Here is a 23,781-nt window from a genome sequence, read left to right on the forward strand (position 1 = left end):
CAATGTCATTTGATGGGCCCCAGGGGAAGAGCCTTCTCTGTGGCGGCCCTGGCCCTCTGGAATCAACTCCCCCCAGAGATTAGAACTGCCCCCACCCTCCTTCTCTTTCGCAAATTACTTAAGACGCACCTGTATCGCCAGGCATGGGGGAACTGAGACACCTCCCCAGGCTTTTATATTTTATGTTTGGTATGCCTGTGCTGCATGGTTTTAAATGATGGGGTTTTACATGTTTTTAATATTAGATTTGCTTCATTGTAATATTGTTTTATTATTGTTGTGAGCCGCCCCAAGTCTTCGGAGAGGGGCAGCATACAAATCTAATTAATAATAATAATAATAATAATAATTATTATTATTATTATTATTATTATTATTATTATTATTATTAATTCTGTTTTATCCAGCTAAAATGCTTAATATAAGAAACTGCTGGATCATATGTAAATCTTAGTGGATGACTCTAAAAAGCTCATATAAGAACAGAATGAATAGCCTTCTTCTACTGTTGCTTCCCTGAAACCAGGTTTTAAGATAGCTGTGTGGATTCAGCAAGTAGTAAAGAAACATAAATGGTAGTAACAGTGGTGGGCTACGAGCCGGAACGCTAAATTGCGCTCGCTGCCACAGCTCGTTAGCTCTTGCAGGGCTAACACGATTTTGCTGCTGCACCTGTGGAGGCAGCAAAATTGTGCACGGAGCTGCAGGTGCGGCTGTGTTTTGACAAGGTTTTTTTGCTTCCGTGCATGCCGAAACACAGGTGCACCTGCGGCTCCGTGCACGATTTTGCTGCCTCCACAGGTGCAGCAGCAAAATCATGCTGGCCCCGCAAGAGCTTACAAGCCGCGGCGGCGAGCGCAATTTAGTGTTACAGCTCGTAGCCCAATTTTGGGTAGTAACCACTGATACCCTGTTTCCCCGATAGTAAGACACCCCCGATTGTAAGACGTATCGGGGGTTTCGGGGGAGTCGGCTAATATAAGCCGTACCCCGAAAGTAAGACATATGTCTTACTTTCGGGGAAACACGGGGGTATTGCCGCCCTCTCATCTAGCTGCGCGCCGCCTCCTGCCCACGTCCCCCTCTCCATACATCGCCGCGTCTGCAGGAACGGGTGGTGGGGCGCCACAAAGGGCGGCGCTTGAAAGCCACCATGGCGCCGTTGTTGTCCTCACGGCGCAAAGCCTCACAGTCCCGGATCGCTTGCTTCCCCGGCCAGCAAGCCGGCTGCCTGGGAAAGCGGCGCGCTTTTAAAACGTGCGTTTTTCAAATGCGCTGCTTTCCTAGGCAGCAGACTTTGCTGGCCAGAGAAGGGAGCGATTCAGGACTGCGTGGCTTTGCGCCACTTCAAAAGCTCACGCCGTCACCGCTAGGGAAGCTCCAATATAAGACATACCCCGAAAGTAAGACATAGTGGGGCTTTTGGGGATAAAAAGAAAGTAAGACACTGTCTTACTTTCGGGGAAACACGGTAGCTTGATGCTCCATAAAGTTCCCCAGTCTCTTTCCAATTGGTTGCCACTGCATTGCTGGCAATGGATTCCAATTTAATTGTATGGGGAAATTTTTCTGTGGTTGTTCTTATAATACAAATGGATGACCTCAAGTTCTAATGATGTGAGAGCAGAAGAATCATTCATATTAACTATTTCTTGAATATTTTATACCTGTTGTATTGCCTATTATGCTCTTTTAAAGTCTTTCCTTGTATAGGACTTTCCTTCCTTATATTCCATTCTCCTTTCAGTTGCTTCTTTTGCAACTTTACTAGCTCTGTAGCATTCCTAAGGTACAGCAATCAGAACTTCACACAGCCCCACCACAGATTTGTGAATTCGGTCTATTAATACTACATACACAATAATTATTAATAATAATTTATTAGATTTGTATGCCGCTCCTCTCCACAGACTTGGGGCGGCTCACAACAACAATAAAACAGTGTACAATGAACAAATCTAATATTTAAAAGAAAATATCTAAAACCCATTATTTAAAAAATGTACAACACAAGTGTACCATACATAAAACTATATAAGCCTGGGGGAGATGTCTCAATTCCCCCATGCCTGGCGATATAGGTGGGTCTTAAGCAATTTACGAAAGACAAAGAGGGTGGGGGCAGTTCTGATCTCTGGGGGGAGTTGATTCCAGAGGGCTGCAGCCACCACAGAGAAGGCTCTTCCCCTGGGGCCCGCCAGACGACATTGTTTAGTCGACGGGACCTGGAGAAGGCCAACTCTGTGGGACCTTATCGGCCCCTGGGATTCATGCGGGAGATGACGGTCCCGGAGGTATTCTGGTCCGATGCCATGTAGGGCTTTATAGGTCATTACCAACACTTTGAATTGTGACCAGAAACTGATTGGAGAGACGTGGGCGAACCTAGGTAACTCCACAATAGCTCTCTCTTGATACTTTAATGAACTATCAATTGTGCTTCAAACCTAGTTATTGATCAATCACTGCCAGCTGTCAATTGCATGAGGGTATCTGCCCTCTTATCCTAGGCAATTGCTAAGGAATCTCTGATAAGAATACTTCATCAGAATCTTTTAAAAATTAAAATATTTTTATTTGCTAGGTCACCCTTGTCTAAATGCTTGTTGGTGCATCTAAAACCTACATTAGCAAGGCAAGGCTTAATTTGTAGAAGCCATGAGGCTTCTTCCTTTTAATGCTATTTTCAACTTTTCCTCCTAATATTAATCCAAATTAGCCCATAGTTTGTTATCACTCCTTGGTTCTTTAAAAAAAAAAATCAGAATTCATTCTGGCTGTTTTGTAATCCTCAGGAATAGATCTCAAGCTCTTTGATGGAAACCAATTGGATTTAAGGAATTATTTATATATAGTTTGTAAATTTGGCTTATAATGTCATAGCTCACTGCCTATTTCAGTTTCTCTATTGAGTTTTTCCTCGGGGGTAGGGAGGGGAGAGAAACAGCTCAAGGACAGGCATCTTTCCTATTTAACTCCCAACTTCCACCACGGTCAACAGCAAAAGTTTATTCAATTTCTTTTCTAGTTTCTTATTTTCCTTTAGCATATAATTAATTATCCTTAATGTCCTGTCATGTACTGCTCAAATACTACTTATGATAACTCTTTAAACACTGTTACATAAGTTCTGGCAAATTCTACATTCCCCTAATTTGAATTAAAAAAATCTTCCTCTCTCTCCCCTGTCTTCTCAAAGGAAGCTTCTTGCCTTTAATGACATCTCACTATCTGTTCAGCTCTGATTCTCAACTCATCTTTGATTTCAGTCTCTTCCTGGACTTTGTGGAATTTGTTCAAGATCTGAGGTTCACATGATGGCTGAGAATATAATAGCTTTGAAAATCAGGGCTGTCTTAACATATGAGCCTGATGAACATTTGCCCATGGGCCCCATGAGCACAGGGGCTCCATACTAATCCATGTATATTAACCCTTCAATGGACCTTGTATCATATAAATACAGCAACACATTTATTACATTTTACTGCATTTTTTAATTAATATGAACATGCAAATATATGTTTAATTCTATCAACCATTTACATTTTTATTCCTGTGAGTAGTTGTCATAGGAGCCAGGGTACACTGCTTTGTCCGGAGCCTGTAAGGCTGTTAAGACGGCCCTGCTTTGAATGATCTCCAAGCAACGTGGGCAGAAAATGTGACCTTGATTCTTTCAATTTTCTTCTTACAAATTTCTTCCTTTTCTTTTTTGTTCTGAAATCACAAGTCAACATGCTCCACTGTCTTAGTAAGCATGCACAGGTTTGTATACTGTTTCTAGAATTGTAATGATTGTTCCCAAATAATTTATTATTTGAATTTATGAAAAAATATTGGGCACTGCTCAAAATTAATCCCAGGGCTGTACCTTTATTTGTTGGTTCTTATTTATATAACACTTAGTTATATATAACAATCTAATTTCTTTTTCAGTTAGATTATAATATTCTGTTCCTTTGACATCAGGTTTATTTGTGTTGTTGCATATCCCTAGAATTAATTTCACCTATTTTCTAAGCTATTCTTTAGGACACTATATGCTGCCTCTCATGAATAGGGCAACTCTGTTCCTAATGTGCCCTTTCCTTTCTTTTTAACAGAGATTACAGGGATTCCTTGATTTATGACTGTGATTGAGCCTGGAAACGAGGGACCAAAGTCAAGAAAGTCACATAACCAAGCATGCTTATTAGCTTTTTTATGACAGTCATTAAGTGAAGACAGCAATCATTAAATGAATCCATTGTTCAGTATTAGCTAATTTTTGCCAAGAAGTGGAAATAGATGCCAGTTTCCAGCAAAACCTTTGTAAATCGGGGTCAAGTGATGGTGTGTGTATACTGCAAATGGGTAATTTGCAAAGCCATTTGCAAAGCACCAAAATGCAGTCAGATGACATTAAGGATGGTTGTTAGAAATTCAAAACAGAGTCATATATTTGGAGACAACTGTACTTCATTGATTGCTTCCATTCTGCTTGGTTTCTGTACTAGTAAACAGTACGGTTTTTCTCCCCTAGCACCAAGCACTCCAATTCTCCCATCTTAGCTCAGAGGTACCTATTTGTCCATAAGGGCTTAAAGAGAGTCTCATCCTATTCATTTACAAGCTGTCTCCTCCACAGTGACCTTCCCTAGGCAGCTTATACAACATGATTAAAACATACAAAGTAATAAAAGGCAGGTATTTCTTTGCACCCTTTTGACCTGGTAGCTTACTTGCCCAATAATAGCCATTTCTAAGATAGCAATAGAATTTAGACTTATATACCGCTCCAGAGTGCTTTACAACCGTCTCTAAGCGATTTACAGAATTGGAATATTGCCCCCAACAATTTGGGTCCTAATTTACCAACCTCAGAAGGATGGATCAACCTTGAGCCGGTGAGATTTGAATTGCCAAATGGCAGCCAGCCAGCCAGCCAGCCGGATCCAGAGATCCGCACTACCCACACCTTATTGGTCTTCCAGAAAGCTGTAAAGACCTGGCTTTTCCGACAGACCTGGGATCATTTTTTTTTGGGGGGGGGGGGGTGATGTATAAATTTTTCTTTATTTTTGTCCACCATACAATAAAACACACACAGAATAATTAAAAAACACAGCTTCAATGCCTAAAAATAACAATATACAGTGGTACCTCTACTTAAGAACTTAATTCGTTCTGTGACCAGGTCGTTAAGTAGAAAAGTTTGTAAGTAGAAGCAATTTTTCCCGTTGGAATCAATGTAAATATTTTAAATTGTAAATTATTAGATTTGTTATGAACTGTTTTATTGTGTTGTGAGCTGCCCCGAGTCTATGCAGAGGGGCGGCATACAAATCTAATAAATAAATAAACTGCTACCATAAAGATGTCTATATTGCCAAATTTAATATACCTGTTCCAAATCATACTGATCAAATTAGAAAAAATACTTTGAAAGTTTAAATAAAATGATATCAAAGTTTATTTGGGCAGGGGAAAAAATCAAGAATTAAATTAAAATATTTGCAAGGTAACAGAAAACAACAACAACAATAAGAATATCCCCGAGACCGCCTTCTGCCGCACGAATCCCAGCGACCGATTAGGTCCCATAGTGTTGGCCTTCTCCGGGTCCCGTCGAGGAAACAATGTCGTCTGGCGGGACATACGGGAAGAGCCTTCTCTGTGTCGGCCCTGACCCTCTGGAATCAACCCCCCCTCCCGGAGATCAGGATTGCCCCCACCCTCCTTGCCTTTCGTAAACTTCTCAAAACCCACCTCTGCCATCAGGCATGGGGAAATTGATTCCCTGGGCCATTTCATTTTATGCATGGTTTGTCTGGGATGCATGACTGTTTTTATATTAAGGGTTTTAAACTGTTTTTAACTATTGGATTTGTATTTTGTTGTTGTGAGCAGCCCCGAGTCTCTGGAGAGGGGCGGCATACAAACCTAATAAATAAATAAATAAAATAAATAATAATAATAATAATAATAATTTATTAGATTTGTATGCCGCCCCTCTCCAAGGACTCGGAGGGCTTTGGACTCCCTGACCTGGAATTATATTATCAAGTATCTGCTCTTCAATGGATTACAGATTGGATTCAATTTAGTAATAAAAGAATATTAACGCTTGAGGGATACGATCTACAGGTTGGATGGCATGGGTTCCTATGGGACAAGAAACATTAAAAAACCTCTTATTTCCAAAATCATAAAATCAGAGAATCCCTATATAAAATTTGGGCTAAAATAAAACATCAACACTGTAAAGAAATTCTGACATGGTTTTCAAGTATGGAAGCAATAATCTACCCCAATACAATAGACAAACACAAAATAGTTAGATATGTGGAAATTTTGGATATACAAGGAAACTTAAAAGACATTAAAACCCTAGGACAAGGAATCAAAATTGATTGATGCCCATATTATCTGATTAAATCTATATTAAAAGATAGAAGGAAATTTGAAATAGCAAAAGAGAAATCAGAATTGGATAAAATTCTTTTGGGACCTGGGTAGAAAATGATATCAAAAATTTACAAATATTTACTAAATTATAACATGGAGGAAGACATTTTTAAAGGTAATATGATTAGTTGGGCTAAAAATTTTGGATATAACATACAAAAAAGAGCCGGGGGTGGTGCAGCAGGTAGAGTGCTGTACTGCAAGCCACTGAAGCTGACTGTAGATCTGTAGGTTAGCGCTTCAAATCTTATCACCGGCTCAAGGTTGACTCAGCCTTCCATCCTTCCGAGGTGGGTAAAATGAGGACCTGGATTGTGGGGGCAATATGCTGGCTCTGTTAAAAAGTGCTATTGCTAACATGTTGTAGGCTGCCCTGAGTCTAAGGAGAAGGGCGGCATAAAAAATTGAATTAATAAAATAATTTGGATCAATAGGAAAAAATCTGGAGTAAAAATTATAAACTAACCAAGGCAGCCTCGGTAAAGGAAAAGGAAAATCTCTATAAAATGTACTACAGATGGCACCTATCACCAACAATATTGGCCAAAATGTATCAAACGTGAACGACAAATATTGGAAATGCCAACACAAAAATGGATCATTTTATCATATGTGGTGGACATAATTTTAAAAAATTGCAAAAATATATACATCTGGCTTGAAGAAATAACAGAACAAAAAAATTAATATGAAACCTGAAATGTTTTTAATAGGGATTTTGGATCAAAAAATAGAAAAGAAATATTGGTATAATATATTACATATTTTGAAAGTAGTGAAAATATGCCTGGCACAAAATTGGAAACATGGTTATCCAACAGTATAATTATTTAAAAATATTGGAATATGCAGAATCAAATAAGTTGACAATTGAATTAAACCAGAAAGAGGACTCAGAATATTTTGAAGTCTGGAATTTATTTTATAACTGGTTGGAAAGGAAGAATGGAATTAAAAAGAAGTATAACATATTGGTGTTTAGTTAAAAAATGCCTATGGGACTCTATAAGTTTAGATATAATAGATACTAATAGATTTATAGAAAAAAACTGTAAAGGAAATACTGTTTATAAGATTTATATATAAATGAAAATTTAACATTAAGACAATTTACAGTAGAAGTACAGTGATACCTCGTCTTACGATCCCCTCTTCATACAAACTTTTTGTGATATGAATCCGTTGTTTAAGATTTTTTTGCCTCTTCTTCTGAACTATTTTCACCTTACAAACCTGAGCCGCCGCCGCTGGGATGCCCCAAAGTGCTGGGATTTCCCTGGGAATCCCCGCCTCCGGACTTCCATTGCCAGCCAAAGCCCCGTTCTTGCATTGCTGGGATTTTCCAGAGGCTCCCCACACTGGGATTCCCTTCATTTTTGCCAGTGCTGCTTTGAATCCCAGCGACAAACTCCCTCCTTCCAAACTGCATGGGGGAAATGAGCAGAGTTGGGGGGACAAAAACGGAAGGCAAAAACTCACGGAGCTCAAGAGAGGAGAAAGTTGTGGGGGAGATGAGCACAGTGGGGGGGATAAAAACGGGAGGCAGGGATTCATGGAGCTCAAGAGAGGAGAAAGGTGTGGAGGAGATGAGCAGAGTGGGGGGGGGACAAAAACAGGAGGCAAAGACTCATGGAGCTCAAGAGAGGAGAAAGGTGTGGGGGAGATGAGCACAGTGGGGGGGGACAAAAACGGGAGGCAAAGATTCATGGAGCTCAAGAGAGGAGAAAGTTGTGGGCGAGATGAGCATAGTGAGGGGAGGACAAAAACGGGAGGCAGGGATTCATGGAGCTCAAGAGAGGACAAAAGTGTAGGGGAGATGAGCGGGGGGGACAAAAATGGGAGGCAGGGATTCATGGAGCTCAAGAGAGGACAAAGGTGTGGGGGAGATGAGCAGAGGGGGGGGACAAAAATGGGAGGCAAAGACTCATGGAGCTCAAGAGAGGAGAAAGGTGTGGGGGAGATGAGCAGAGTAGGGGGACAAAAACGGGAGGCAAAGACTCATGGAGCTCAAGAGAGGAGAAAGTTGGAGAGGCAGGAGGGGAGAGGGCAACTATCTCGGGGGTGACAGAGGGTTGGAATATTCCGGTCTTGCTGGGGAGAGGCAGATACGGTGGGAGCCATGGAGCTAGCCATTCCAGGGGAAGGAGGGATCGTTGCTTAATAACGATCCCTTCTTCCGGCTACATGACTCAACCCAGGGTACTGGTGACGAGTGTAACTCTGGCCCTGGGCTCAAGCTGTTGCTAATCAATGCCAGGTCGGTGGTAAATAAAGCTCTCCTCATCCGGGATTTGATCCTGGATGAGGAGGCCGACCTGGCGGCTACTAATATATGAACTATTTAGTATATATCTTTTTTACATTTGTTATTTGATATACCTAATAATAAAAGTTCTTAAATAAAGAGATAGACTTAAACACTTGGGAAAGGGTGTGGACATATAACTGGAAAATAACAAAGTTAACCTCTTTTAAAGAAAACCAAATTAAGATGTTTTATAGATGGCATTTGCTACCTAGTAGAATCTCAAAAATGTTTCAGACTAAGTCACCTAATTGTTGGAAATGCAAAACAGAAATAGGTACTTATTATCACACTTGGTGAACATGCTCAAAAGCAAAAGAATACTGGAATTTAATAGAAAAATGGTTAAGAGAAATAACACAGCAAGAAATTAAGAAAACACCAGAACTTTTCTTATTAGGTATATCAATGTTTTGGATTTTCCTAATGGGCTTGCATGCATTATTCGCTTTTCCATAGATTCCTATGGGAAACACTGTTTCATCTTATGAACTTTTCACCTTACGAACCTCGTCCCGGAACCAATTAAGTTCGTAAGATGAGGTATTACTGTACTTAGGAGGTTTTAATTTATATGTATATTTCTAAATGTTTTGTTGTTTTGTTTGATGTTTATTTGTATTTTTAATGCCTTTTTAAATGTTTATATTGAACAAAAAATATTTTATTTTTAAAAAAATAGTTGTGGCCAGTTGTTACTGCGGTCATAGAGGAGACTGCCTGGATGAGGAGATTGTCACTGGATTTGAGTGGGAATTGTCCTGAGGAACGCAGCCAGGGCTGCCATGACCTTGGTGATAAATACGGAGAGCTGAAGCCAGGCCAAATGGCATATTGAAAATAGTGCCTGGCATAACAAAATATCGGGAACTGTCTGGGTTCTGGCCAGATCGGAACATGGAGATAAGCTTCTGTAAGGTTCACGGAGACTAGGAAAATTCCCTCCCTGACTCCCTGAAGGATGGAGAAGAAGAAATGCATTTTGAAGCTGTAGCAGACCAGGTACATGTTGAGCCCTCTTAGATTTAGGATTGCCCTCCACCCTCTAGAGGATTTTGGGACGAGAAACAGATGGGAGTAAAAACTAAGCACCCATTGATTTTGAAGCACCATCTGGATTACCTGAATACAGTGATCCCTCTATTATCACGAGGGTTCCGTTCCAAGACCCCTCGCGATAATCGATTTTTCGGGATGTAGTGGTGCGGAAGTAAAAACACCATCTGCGCATGCGCGCCCCTTTTTCCATGGCCGCGCATGCACAGATGGTGTTTTTACTTCCGCACCTGTCCGGCCGCCGCTTTTCCGGCCGCCGCTTGGCCGCCGCTTGTCCGGCCGCCGCTTGTCCGCCGCTCGGTGCACGATCGGGGTTTCCCCTTTGCGTGGGCGGCGGGGAATTCTGGGAGTTGAAGACCCAGGGAAGGTTCCTTCGGCCACCCAGCAGCTGATCTACTCGGCAGCGCAGTAGCAGCGAGGAGCCGAAGATGGGGTTTCCCCGTTGCCCACGCAAAGGGGAAACCCCATCTTCGGCTCCTCGCTGCTACTGCGCTGCCGAGCAGATCAGCTGCTGGGCGGCCGAAGGAACCTTCCCTGGGTGCCGCCCGCCCCTTGAGAGCAAGAGGGGGAGAGATAGAGAAAGAGAGAGAAGGAAAGAAAGAGATGAGAGAGGGAGGAAGAGAGTGTGAGAGAGGAAGAAGCAAGATAGAGAAAGAGAGAGAGAAAGAAAGATGAGAAAGGAAGGGAGTGACGTCATCGGGTGAAAAAATCGCGATATAGCGTTTCGCAAAGATCGAGATCGCGAAACTCGAGGGATCACTGTATCTAACAGATGCTAGATGGCCTCCCGCATAAGGCGATGTCTGGACAAGTCTTGGAAATGGGACAGCAAAGGAAGAACTTTGGAGGGGCCAAAACAAACTCACCTTATTGTCTCCCTGACCCAGGTGTCTGATGTGGTGCCTCCCCATTGGAGGTAAAATAGGCTGAGATGACCCCCTATGGGAGGCAGGGATCAGCAGTCACTTCTGGCACTTAAAGAGATAGGAGGTTGATCCATGAAAAGACCACTGTCGCTGGAATGGCTGCTTGTCTCTACCTCCAAAAGTGGGTCTTGCCAATTAGCATTTATATTTATATACTGCTTCATAGTGCTTTAGAGCCTTCTCTAAGCAGTTTACAGAGAGTAAACAAATTGCCCCCAACAATCTGGATCCTCATTTTACTGATCTTGGAAGGAAGGAAGGCTGAGTCAACCTTGAATTGGTACCCTAATCGAAGGAAGTAGGACCTGTGTTGACAAGGAAAGCCTGTCCCAGCTCTCCTCTGCCTGAAGGAGGACTGCCAAAAATACTTATCTGGGTGGAAATAGGCCCGTCAAGTCTGCAGAGGAAGCACCTTCCTCTTGTCCCTAGTCTCAACTAGAAAGGGATCTAGAGCCAGTCTAAACAAATGTTCACCCTGAAAGGGGAGGGAAGCAAGCTTCCATTTGTTTTTTGCATCCACGAGCCAGTGACAAAGCCACAGAAGGTAGTGGGCCATCACAGAAGTCACCAGGGTTCTAGCTGAAAATTTTGCAGTCGCAAGTGATGCATCTGCTGCACAGTCAGTGGCTGCGATAATTTTACTCAAATCCTGGTGGCCTTTAAAGTCTGCAGGGGAGACCCTACCTTGAAGCTGGCAAAGCCATCAGAAAAGAAGCCCTAGTGAAAAAGGAAGAAGCTGTAGTTGCCTTGATGGTCCAAAAACCCCTAAGGCATACTCTACACAGTGCCAACTCCTCCTTCTTCTCTTCTGCCTTAAGGGCATCCTCTGCATCACCTTTGACAAAGGTCTGCCAGGCGCCCACAGGTCTAGATCAGACAATTCCCCCTCCTCTCATAGCTCTCCTTCAGGGAGAGATTGATGACTGATGCCCAAGGGAACTGGGAAACACTGATCTAGAAATTCCTGACTGGTGGCCTCATAACCGCAAAGGTCTCCTGCTAAGACCTACCACATGTAGGTCTCCTGCTAAGAAGCTGCTGCTGCTGCTGCTGCAGCCCCAATGCAATGCCTTCTGTGATTGCTGACTGAATCCATTGCTTGAAGAAAGGGGCCATGTCCTGTTCTTGCCAGGTCTGAGCTCAGCCACCGTGGGTAAAGAGGTGATTTCTGGGAGCCTGCGCATCTGTAGAATAGGGCCCTGAACAGGAGCAGTAATAGGAACAGCAGCTACAGCAGGTTGAAGGCTCGAGATCCCTATGGCAGCAGCAGGAAGATGGGGACAGATTGTCTCCCCAGGCCTTCATGGGACTAAACGGTGCAAGTCACCTGCCGTGCCTGAGCCGGCTGCTGAGGAGAGGCTCAGGTTAGTGGGGCAGCCATCTCATTGATGGCCAAACTGCTGTGCCCAAGAGCAGATTCTCTTATCCTGGCCATTTCCTTCTCCAAGCTCTCTGTCTCTGCCGATCTGCTTTCTCCTCTTTCCTCAATGAGGATCGGTGAGTTCTTATTGTAATTGTTTTTAAATTATAAGCTGCCCAGACTAATTAATTCATATGAGAGGCTACAGAAATTAAGCAAACAAAACAAACAAATATATCATGAACATAGCATGCCCATCACACTGTGCTATTTCTTTACTCCCTGGAGATGGGGAGGAAAAGCTATCTCTTCAACCTTTAAATACTGTTGAAGGGATCCTTTTCCTCCTCCTTGAAGACCTCAAAATCACCTCTAGAACTGTTCAGGCATTACAGAGATTGGCTACCTTATCCCTGAAGGCTACCAACTTCTGTCTCTCTTTGTTTCTCCAAGGATATTGGCCTTGAAGGAATTTATTTATTTCCAAAGAATCAGGAGCTTGCTACAGAATCATACAACAGTGACTTCTGGCCAATGAAGAGACAGGCAGACATCATATTTACAGCAATACTGTTCCTGCTTATGTTACTGCCTCTCAGTTGCTATTTTCTATTATTAATGCTTAATGTTAGGCAAATTCATTTTTAGTTATAAAAAAGCAATGATGCTTTATCAATCAGGATTCTCTTGTGGTTGAAAAACTAACTTTATACAAGTATTTGCAATAAATGTACAAGAAAATTATTAAATATTGTAAAAATAACCCTATAAAACAAAGGTTTAAAAGTGAGAAATCCAATATAAAAAGTAAATAACATGGAAACCTTAGTGAAATAGATATATCTTCCACATATAAAAAATGTAATGGGCAAATTATACAATTTTAGGGTAACAAATTCATCTCCACTTCTGGCGTTTGCCCGTTTTATCTTCAGCACCTCTGATGCCTGTCTCAAACAAGATATGGTCATGGAGACTAGAAAAGGATGAGGGCATCAAAGGACTAACAATTAATAGATGGATCATTAATGTCAACTAATTGAAACATATATCTGGCCAGGCATAGTCTGAACCAAACAAATTTCCACTCTGTTTTTAACCACTTTGCAAAACAATAATTAAGTCATGACATCAGATAAAACATTTGAAACCTTACATGCTATTTCCAGATATTGTAGTTCCAGTAAAGCCAATGAAGTTGGTGACAAGCATTTGGGCATCTAAAGATAACATCTAGATCTAAGGATATAACCAAAATAAGATTCTGAGATTCAAAAGAAAGAGCAGTCCATTTCAAATAAGTTCTTTATATCTTGACTATTCTGTCTGCAGTATGACATTAAATTGCCAACTACAGAATGCTTGCTATGCCAGGTGCTTTAAAGTATTCATCCTGTTTACCTTCATAATAACCCTGTGAAACAGGTCATGATTATTTTCATTTTACAAAACAGAACCTGAATAGGGAGGAAATGCTTTCAAAAAAGACAAACAGTGATCCAACAACTTTAACTTGACTTTTCTATAGTCAATTTCATAGAGTCAATATAATTCCCTTTTACACTAGAAGCTTCTGTTTTTCCAAATCCAGCCTCTTGTTCCTCTATCAACTTCTCTGCTACTGATGAGGAGGCTGACTACAGATGAAACCTGGTGGAAGATTCATTATCTGATTTCGCCACAGGATAGATTTACTGATTGTTCTCGCAGAATGCAGCTGCGAGAGCAATCATGGGCTTCCCTAGGTATGCCCATGTCACACCAACACTCCGCAGTCTGCATTGGTTGCCGATCAATTTCCGGTCACAATTCAAAGTGTTGGTTATGACCTATAAAGCCCTTCATGGCATCGGACCAGAATATCTCCAGGACCGCCTTCTGCCGCACAAATCCCAGAGACCGATTAGGTCCCACAACTCTGTGGGATCTAATCGGTCTCTGGGATTTGTGCGGCAACTAAAAATGTCATTTGGCGGGTCCCAGGGGAAGAGCCTTCTCTGTGGCGGCCCCGACTCTCTGGAACCAGCTCCCCCCGGAGATTAGAACTGCCCCCACCCTCCTTGCCTTCCGTAAACTCCTTAAAACCCACCTTTGCCGCCAGGCATGGGAGAATTGAGATATCTCTCCCAGGCCTATACAATTTATGTATGGTATGTTTGTATGTATGTTTGATTAATAATGAGGTTTTTAAAATGTTTTTTAAATTATTAGATTTGTTATGAATTGTTCTATTGCTATTGTGAGCCGCCCCGAGTCTACGGAGAGGGGCGGCATACAAATCTAATAAATAAATAAATAAATAAATAAAATAAATATTAGTGGGAAAAACTTTTATATAAAACTGAGTTTTGACAATTGCCAATTTACATATCCTCATGAAAAAAAAATCATTAAAATAGATATCAGCAAACTGTTAAAAATATTAGTGTTAACTAACAGGTGTTAAAAAACATAACAGAACAAATCTGCATATACTGTAGCCAATAAGTTATTAAGAGTATTATCAATACAACTCTGTATTGCCAAAAGAAAATTGAATCGACTTTTCAAAACAAAGCTGTTAGAAACACTGCAGATATCAAGATTAGCCTAGCACAGAAAGAGGTTAACATGTTTTCTTTCTCTCCCTCCCTCTTTTCCTCTCTTTCCCTCTTTCCTCCCTCTGTGTCTGTGTGAAAGAGAGAGAAGAGCAAGTTTTTATATACTATTACATTAGGGTATCAAATTACAACTTTGAAAGAATCATTAATTTGATTTTTCCTGTGGAGAACACTTCAAAAGCAGCAGTCGCAGCTTTTATAGAACATTCTGATATACAATTTATGGACACTTGCTGTGATTCAGCAATGAAGAAACAGGACTTGTATAAGCTCAGAGGTTAATCTCCTTGAACATCCAAGGCTCTAAGTGTTTCATGGCGCTGACGACGTGTTTCAATCATGATTGAAAATCTTTATAAGTATCAGAACATAATTTGTAGGTAAGTGATTGTTCTTCATCCCAAATCCTAATACATATACAGTACAAAAACTTGACGCGTTACACTAAGCTATAATATTTATATGACTTTAACTCAGCGATTATTTGATTTTAACTTAGCATTATAAATGAGGCTGGTTTGTTTAAAAAAAACATAGTTAAATGTGCAATATCAAAGTCGGCCACCTACAGCAACATCCTGAAAACAAAACAAAAACATTCTGAAAGCAAATAATAGCCTATATTTGGACAATATTTTATATCTGGACATAAAATTCACAAAACAAACTTTAGATCAGTTACAGTGATTGTCTATGCAGTTATAATGATTCTCTATACAGTAGTCTTTCACCTATCGCTGGTGTTACGTTCCAGACCCGGCCGCGATAGGTGAAATCCGCAATGGGGAATTTATCGACTGATAGTACTTATTTAAGTATTTATATTGTAATTGTTTGGTAAGTTTTCATTGTTTTAAGTGTTTATAAACCCTTCCCACACAGTATTTATTTTAGATACAGTATTTAAATACAGAATTTACAATTTTAGATTTATTTATTTTTTGAAAAACCTGCCGATCGAGTTCGGCGGGCTGTTTAAATCTGCCGATCGACTTCCTCAGAAACCCGCGAACCAACAAAGATCCGCGAATGATTTTTCTCATTAATATTTCTTGAAAACCCGCGATGAAGTGAAGCCGCAGTAGGTGAAGCGCGGTATAGCGAGGGACTACTGTACTGAGATACTTCACCCATTTACTACAGATACTTCAGTTACATAGGCTTTCAATTTGAGACATTTATGTCAATCTGAATGGGACCCAATTGCAAAGCAACTGGATGGTCTCTGTATCAGGCTGAGCTGAGAGTCTATACAACTGTTGTGTTTTATTGTTGACAAAAAGGGCAGTAATGTACTAAAAGAGAAAGAGCACATCTTTAAGTGAGGAGCAAGTGTAAACATCTTTAGTACCTGATGTAAGTAAATACTTATTCGATTCATATTTGCTTCCTTAATGTTTCCCTGCTCGCTTTTACAACCATACAAAAACAGCTTTTCCAGAAAAATAGCACCTAGCACTTAGTCTTATATAGCACTCATAGCACTTTTCAGTACTCTCTGGGGCAGTTACAATGTCAGCATATTATCACCAACAATAGAAGGCTGAGTCAACCTTAAGCCTCATTACGATCAAATTGAAGTCTATGGGCAGAGTTTGCTTGCAATATTGCATTCTAACCATTGTGCCACCAGTCCTCTTCTTAGGGTGTGGAAGAATGATCCTACTGTGCAGTGCTCAAGACTATTTCAAACACAATGGTTTACCCGCCTTCCCTGTTCTTCACATCCAGCATCCATTGGTCTATACATGTAAACAAACATACCCATTTGTTCTTCCTCATTGAGGCCAGACTACCAATTCATAGTCTATGAAAACCCAAATCTCTGAAAAATAGCAAACTGCCCATAAAAAGCAGATGAAATGCTTTATAATATATTGCAATATAGGCCAGTTTTTAACAAATGCAATAAAATTCAGATTTCAAAGTAACTGATGTGTCATTCTGAGTTGGGACCATGAACTGGAAAGTCATCTACAAATTGAGAGTTAACTGCAAAAAGATAGATAATATGAGGAGCATCCTTTACATATGAGATAAGGAGAACAATTTGAACTTGAATGAGAGCAAGTTAAATGATAGGACAATGTATGGCTTTTTCCATTTCAGTTCACTATTTTACAGTACAGATTTTGGCTCTGGTAATTATTTTTAAATTTAAATTGATCCCCACAATGGGGAAAAATGTAAACTATTTGATTCCATATCTACCACAGTTCTGTTTCAAATGATAAAAGAACAGATTATAGAAGGCAATGCATGTATTTTCAATATTAAGCAAAAATCAAGAACACAGGGGCATAACCTCAAACTGACAGAAGGAAAGTTCAGAAGTAAAGTTAGAAAGTATTACTGCACAGAAAAAGTATGGAAGTTTGGAACCAATTTCGAATACAGATAGTCAGTCATCAGTAACTGAGTTTAAACGTGCTTGGGATAAACACATGTGTAGCGTCCCACAAAAAAAATTAATAAAAATTAGCAAATAAATTTTAAAAACCCAAAAAATTCTCAAAGAGCAAACTTGATGAACCACTAAGTTTTTTTTCTGAAGATACCTTTCAATGTGTCTGTATCAAGATTTCACTACTAAAATTACAAGGATTGGAAAAATATGTGCTAGTCTAGTTTGATGGGGATTTAAGCATATGGGAATTTCCTACTACAACCAAAAAGTTGCCCTGTTTATTGCTGTCAATTAGCCAAAAGAATTCTCTAATTTTATGATAGTTGTATATATTTTTATTCCTTTTGCAAATTGACAACAAGCTCTTGCTACTATTTTCAGCACAAACCACTGGGCAGTGCATAATTCGCAGTCCAGGCTGGTATCTTAATCATTTTGCTCATCTTTAAATTAAGGATGTCATTATATAACAGATCCAATAAATGCAGAACAAGTAGGTTGGCAAATCTACCCTGAACATCATGTTGCCACAATCCAGAAATTTAGAAAATAAGTGCAATGCGTAAGTAGTAGATCTTTCCTATAGTGGAAAAGCTAATTATTTACCTATAATTGGAATACTCTCAATCACTTATGAATTTATACATACAAGTATGCTCAGGAAAGAGGCTGCTCAGAATCTACCAGAGTCCCACGTTCCTTCTGTGACTAGAGATTGCCCCTTCCTGAGATCCACATGGCCGGAACACAAACATCACCAACACTATGAGGTAGAAGGGGCAAGATGAATGAATTCACAGGCAATCACTTCAAGTATTTTAACTGCAAAAATTCTCACCGCGGTTTTTGCAATTCAAGAGAAGAGAGGGCGATGGTATTTAGTTTATTATATGAAAAGTCTTATAGTCATGAAGTGATTTTTTTAGAAATGGCTGTTGTCTCAAGCAGTGAATTCCTCTGGTAGGAAAGACAGAGATAATAACAAGTATTTTTGCAAGTAGATGCTAAGCCAAAAATAACTGTTTGGCAAAGTTCAAATAGATAATGCCATGAAGGAAGATTTTATTTTTATGCAGTTTGACAACGATTTTAAATCTAGTTGCATAAAAAGCTCTTACAAAGATCATGTAACAAGCCAGGAAAACCTCCTTTAGTTTGGCTGTCAAGATTTTGAGACAAGATCAACCGCGATGTTTATTTCTTTTTGTGAGTTATATCCAGTCTTTTGTACAGGAGCTGTAACGGAATGCTAACTAGCAATAAAATATTGTTGAGACCCTTCACAAGCGGTTCTGACTGCTTTTGCCTGACATTAATTTTGGTTCCTCTTGATCTCTCTCTCTAGTCTAGTTGAAGAGTCTACCTATATAGCTCAAGGTGCCTATATAATATCCCCCCCAAAAGCCTTTGAAATTGGTTTGATTGAGAGAAATATAGAGAGGATAGACTAGAATCTGGATCTCTGCAGTCCTGGACCAATATCTTAATCAATACGTGGCACGGTTAATGAAGCACCTGGTACAGAAAACAGCTATGAACTGAAATTTTCACTTATGAGTGACTGACTGGGTACAGTTGAGATGGTCAATCAGGGCCACCTCTACAAAGAGATTTGATGGAAAGCAGGCAGTTCAGACACTGGATGAAAAAGTGAGTAGGACATAGGCTGACTTTCCTTACTTTCAGATGGCATCCTAACCTGGCAAGTCAAAGCAGGACACTAACCTAGAGGCAATGCCTTGTAACTTCAAACTCAGCTGCTCTTAAAATATCTTTATCTAGGATTTAATCCTGAATGACAGCACTGACCTGCTTTATGGCGATCTGGCTGAGTGAAGAGGAAAGAAATACTTCATCACCCCCCCTCATTTTTGTTTAAGTATTTTACTCTTTTTACAGCCAAAAGGTGAAATTCAGGAAATGCTAGGAGTCTGAACACAGTTAAAGAAGCTATAATAGTTTTGGAATCTGCTGCTTAATAACTTGTCTCAAAGACTGACTCACAAATGGATGAATTATTGCAATGAGACTGTTTAGCAAATGTTTGCAGGGTAGACAGCAGTCTGCTGCACATTCTTTCTGAAAGCAGAGTGGGGATAAAGACTACCCATCCAAAGAAGGAATTGTATTTTCTTCCCTGCAGGATTTAGCATAGAAAATCAAAAGAAAGAAATGGAAGCTTGTCGCTTAATATCCCGTTCCATTGACAAACAAGTCAATCAACAACTACTAAGTACAATAACTAAAGGAACTTGAAAGTTCAGAAGCAACAGGAAATATACTAACGACAAACAATACAAGACCTGATAGTTGTGAGCTTTCAGACCTTGAACTGCTATGGATAGAAACTCTGGCCTAATTCAAGAATACACTTTTAACAGGATGTAGATAGCAATATGCTCAATTTTTATACAGCTATTTTAGCAGCAAGAGTTCACTGCTTATTCTGCATGCAGAAGATACAGGGTCTGTTCATGTCACTACTCACCTTTAGATTGCTCACCAGACTGGTTCATAAGGCTAGCTACAAATTCTGTCTTTTAATGACTACCCCAATTATTCTCCTTGGTGGGTACAATTTCCACAATTCTAAAATACGAGGAAGGAGAATTCTTACCTAGGAAAATAGTTGTTAGACTTTCAATTGATATTAATAACTACTGCCTAGTCTTCAATAGTTGATACTTAGTCAAGGTAAAAAAACCCAGTATTCCAGCCGCAGCTCTCAGATGAAGATATTATCTTGATCTTCCCCAGTTTCAATTTAAATTTCAATATTGCAAGCAGATGTGCCCTTGAACATGTGGTTGAAAAACAGAACCATAAAGAAAGGATTCTGGAAATTTCAGCAGCCTTTGACCATGACTGTGTTATGTTGTAGGAATACATGGGAGGTCTTCAGTTATTCTGTATTTATTTTTCTGGATTTAAACAGAAAACAAAAGACAATTTTCTCTACACATTGTGAAGCAACCTAGGAGGATCTATCTTGCCTCCATGTTGTTTAACTTCTAATAAAGTAACTAGGAAAGATCATTTGTAGGTTTGGAGATAGTTGTCGTCAGTATGCCGAAAGCACTCAGGTTTATTTTTATTTTTCTGTGGATTCAGAGCTGGACATCTCCAAATTCCACTGTCTCCAAACTACGAAGAACTCCTAAATACTGTATTTTTTGGAATAGACACAGCCTTTTCCCTCCTAAAAGAGGCTGAAAATTTGGGTGCATCTTATACTTCAAATGTAGCCCTGTCCATCTGCCGGCCCTTACCCTTCGATCTCTATATGTCCTCTTCCTGAATGCAGAACTTGCCACCAGCAATGGCTTGTGGTTTTGGGCTCCGCGCATTGCATTTTCAGCTTCCAAACGTTCGATGTGCAGTATTCAAAATGGTTACCCAGAAAGCTACTGCTTTCTCTTACCCCTTCTGCGCTTTAAGCTCCCTCCAAGAATCAGCTGTGCTTTTGAAGCTGTTTTTCAGCCCCAGCCTGAGCTAAGTGATCTTCCGTGCTTTGCTTGCTTTTCTAATTGCTGCTCCCTTCAATGATCAGCTGTTCTTTAGAACAGTGGTTACCAACCAGTGATCCCTGGACCACTGGTGGTTTGTGAGAAAAGTTTGGTGGTCCGCAGAAAAATTATTTGCATTTTTTATACTGCACTAAATACTAGTTGTTATTTTTTTTTAAAAAAAAATCATATTAGTGGTCCATTGGATTTAAAATTATGAATTCAGTGGTCCCTGAGGTCCGAAAGATTGGTGACCTCTGCTTTAGAAGTACAGCCCCAACCAGCCCCAACTTCAAAACGAGCAAGCAAAGTAATGAGCTGAAACTGACCAGGCTAAGGACTAGCCAGATGAATATCTGACCCTCCCTCCCAAAAGGGAGGAGAATAAGAGTATAAGAAGCAGTTCATAGGAAATTATTTATTTTATTTTTTATTTTTTATTTAGATTTGTATGCCGCCCCTCTCCGCAGAGTCGGGGCGGCTCACAGCATAAATTAACAATTTTCTTAATAAATAAATTATTTAAACCATAAATTTATATACTGTATATTTATATTTATATATTATATTATATTTAACCAAGAGGAAGTATAAGCCTTTAAATGATGTGCCTTTAGGAATAAACACCAGTATGAGCTACAACATACTTGTGTTTCTATCTTAGATCACTCAGGCATGTATTTGCAATATCCTTGAAAAAGAAATCAGAAGACTGGAGGAGTAAGTGCTCACATTTTAACTTGTAAGAGAAAATGAAGTTTTATCTATTCAAAGGAAGGAGATTCTACAACAGAAACCAATAGTTGAAACATCATTTCATAAGGAAGACAATCTAACAAAGAAAGAATCTCAATGAATGTGAATGAGAAACAGATGTAAGTGATAGACAAGATACTCTGCACCACTGGACTTTTGAAATTGTTTTAAGCCTTTGCAGAAGAAGAGACAGGAGAAGTACATTGCTGGAACGTACCAACCATCTAGGAGAGTAAGAATCCTGGTTAAATGATCTCCAAGACATCATGTCTTCAAAAACAAACCATAGATCTTTCAGAGGCATGAAGTTGTAATAACAAGAGACTTCAACTATGCCACCAGCTTCTTGAAAACAAATGTGTTATTTAGATAAAATTCTTATCTTAATGATAAACATGCCTCAGATATGTATTTTCCTGCAAGCAAAACATTTCCAATAACGTTATTTGCGGCATATCATTGCAACTGAATGACAGCTAGGAACTGCATTGATGATAATATCATAGTACCATAAGAGCAATATAGTGTGTACTTACGGATGCATATGCATAAAATTTACAAAACCACTCCAAAACTGTGAATAAAACCACTTAAAATGGACAAGGTTTGGTCAGTGCAAAATGGGAAAAGCTGGATAACAAGATCAGGAGAAGCTAAGGCTGTTTATATATCAACTGCCAAGTTCTACTTTTCATTATGATTGACTTACAATTGCTTATTGGGAAATTCTAATTCTTTCACTGCCCCTATAATAATGAAAATAAGTTTGCGAAACCTTTACTATTTGTAATCCTACAATACTGCAACCTACAGTATGGACTGATTCCTAATTAAATCTTATTAATAAAGTTTCTGATAATTTAATGAAAATAAACAGATAAACACCAGACAAAAAATCCAATTCTTTACTGAACACACTGAATCAATATTTACTGGCTTTTTGCGAGTATGCAAAGCGTAAGATTTAATAACTAGTGGTACTTGTGAACAATGCCTGCAATATTTTGGCATTCCTTTTTAGACAGTTCTACTTAAAATGCTTGATCCAAATCATGCCATAGGTATCAATTAGTTTTGCTTTGGCCTTCGTAAATACAGTTTCTTCTGCTACATCCATTCAGTTTGATGAATTTGTGTGTTTAGGATTATTGTCATGCCAAAAGAGTCACATTTATGTTAAGTTTACCTTTCATACAATTACCCTGACATTCTCCTGTAGAATTTATTGGTGCAATCCATTAATTAATTATTCAGTTAGGAAAATGATGGAGTGAACAAAGTTGTCATAGCTTGGTAAAAAGCAGCAGTGAAATGCTTCTATTTCCTTGCTTCTTATATCTCTTCCAAACAATTTTTACATACTGCATATACTTGACAAAACTCAATTAGAAAATGCATACACAGCAACAAAATTATTATTGTTCCCTGCATTTATTCCAGATATTTAGTTTCGTTTAGTATTTCTGTCCACTTATCAAGTCCCTCTCAAACATCTTGGATTATTAAAGATTCTCTGTAAAATGCTAATAAAGATGGTCTTTATTCCCATATTAAATTTAATTATGATGCTTATCACATCAATAGCATCCCAACAGAAGATAATATTTGTAGCTCAAGACTAAACTGTGAAGGTTTTGGTGCTCTTTGTGCTAGCTGTTTGCTTGCAAATATTTCATTACCCAATAAAATGATAAGCTGAGTAATGAACCAAGCAACCAAGCTAAAAGCATTAAGAACTCCATCAATAATATTTTTGACTTGATAAATTCAGAATTAGCCCCTTGATTCGATAGTTTATATATAGCACTAGCAGAAAATGAAAGATATTCAAAAATTCTAATCGTGTAAAAAAAATGGGAAGGAGCGCTGGTCTTACGTGATACGCTCCTTCTCATAGGGGTGGATATAGTATCCAGGAATGGGTTGACCTTGTCATCTGAGTTGATTGGACTGAGTCTGTCAGAGCTGTTGAGGATATGCCTCTGTTGCTATCCCTTCCAGCTTTTGACTAAGATAAACGATAAACCAACGTGCCAATAGTCTATGAAGTAAAGTTCTCCTCCAACCAGACTGATATCAGAGTGGGGCTGGATGCTATATCCACCCCATGAGAAAGAGTGTATCACGTACGACCAATGCCTCTTCTCCATAGTGGTGGATATAGCATCTAGGAATGGGACATGCCAAGCTGACTTGTCCTTATGGGTGGGCTGTAATCTGGTTTGATCACCCTGGTCCTTGTGAACTCTTTGAAGTATCCGTCTGCCAAATGCCACCTCCACAGAATCATGAATGGCAAATTTATGATGTTTAATGAATGGAGACGGAAAAGACCAGGTAACTGTGCAACAGACCTCTTCAATAGAGGCCTGCCTAGCCTTTGCCACTGTTGTAGCTGCCCTTTGTGTAGATTGA

General features: G+C 39.6%; 1 protein-coding gene across 3 annotated transcripts in view; it reads right to left on the reverse strand.

Moving 5' to 3' along the window:
* Positions 1-23,781, reverse strand: part of SPOP (speckle type BTB/POZ protein) — a 109,597-nt gene that overhangs the window by 23,584 nt on the left and 62,232 nt on the right. For 2 of the 3 annotated variants that reach the window (XM_070729874.1, XM_070729876.1), the window contains exon 3: positions 13,254-13,336. The exons of the other annotated variant lie outside the window; for it this stretch is intronic. The gene's annotated coding sequence lies outside the window, so the exon portion shown is untranslated. The remainder of the gene's footprint in view (positions 1-13,253; positions 13,337-23,781) is intronic. 3 annotated transcript variants of the gene reach the window in all.

This window comes from Erythrolamprus reginae, chromosome Z (assembly GCF_031021105.1).
Source record: "Erythrolamprus reginae isolate rEryReg1 chromosome Z, rEryReg1.hap1, whole genome shotgun sequence".
Lineage (NCBI taxonomy): Eukaryota > Metazoa > Chordata > Lepidosauria > Squamata > Dipsadidae > Erythrolamprus > Erythrolamprus reginae.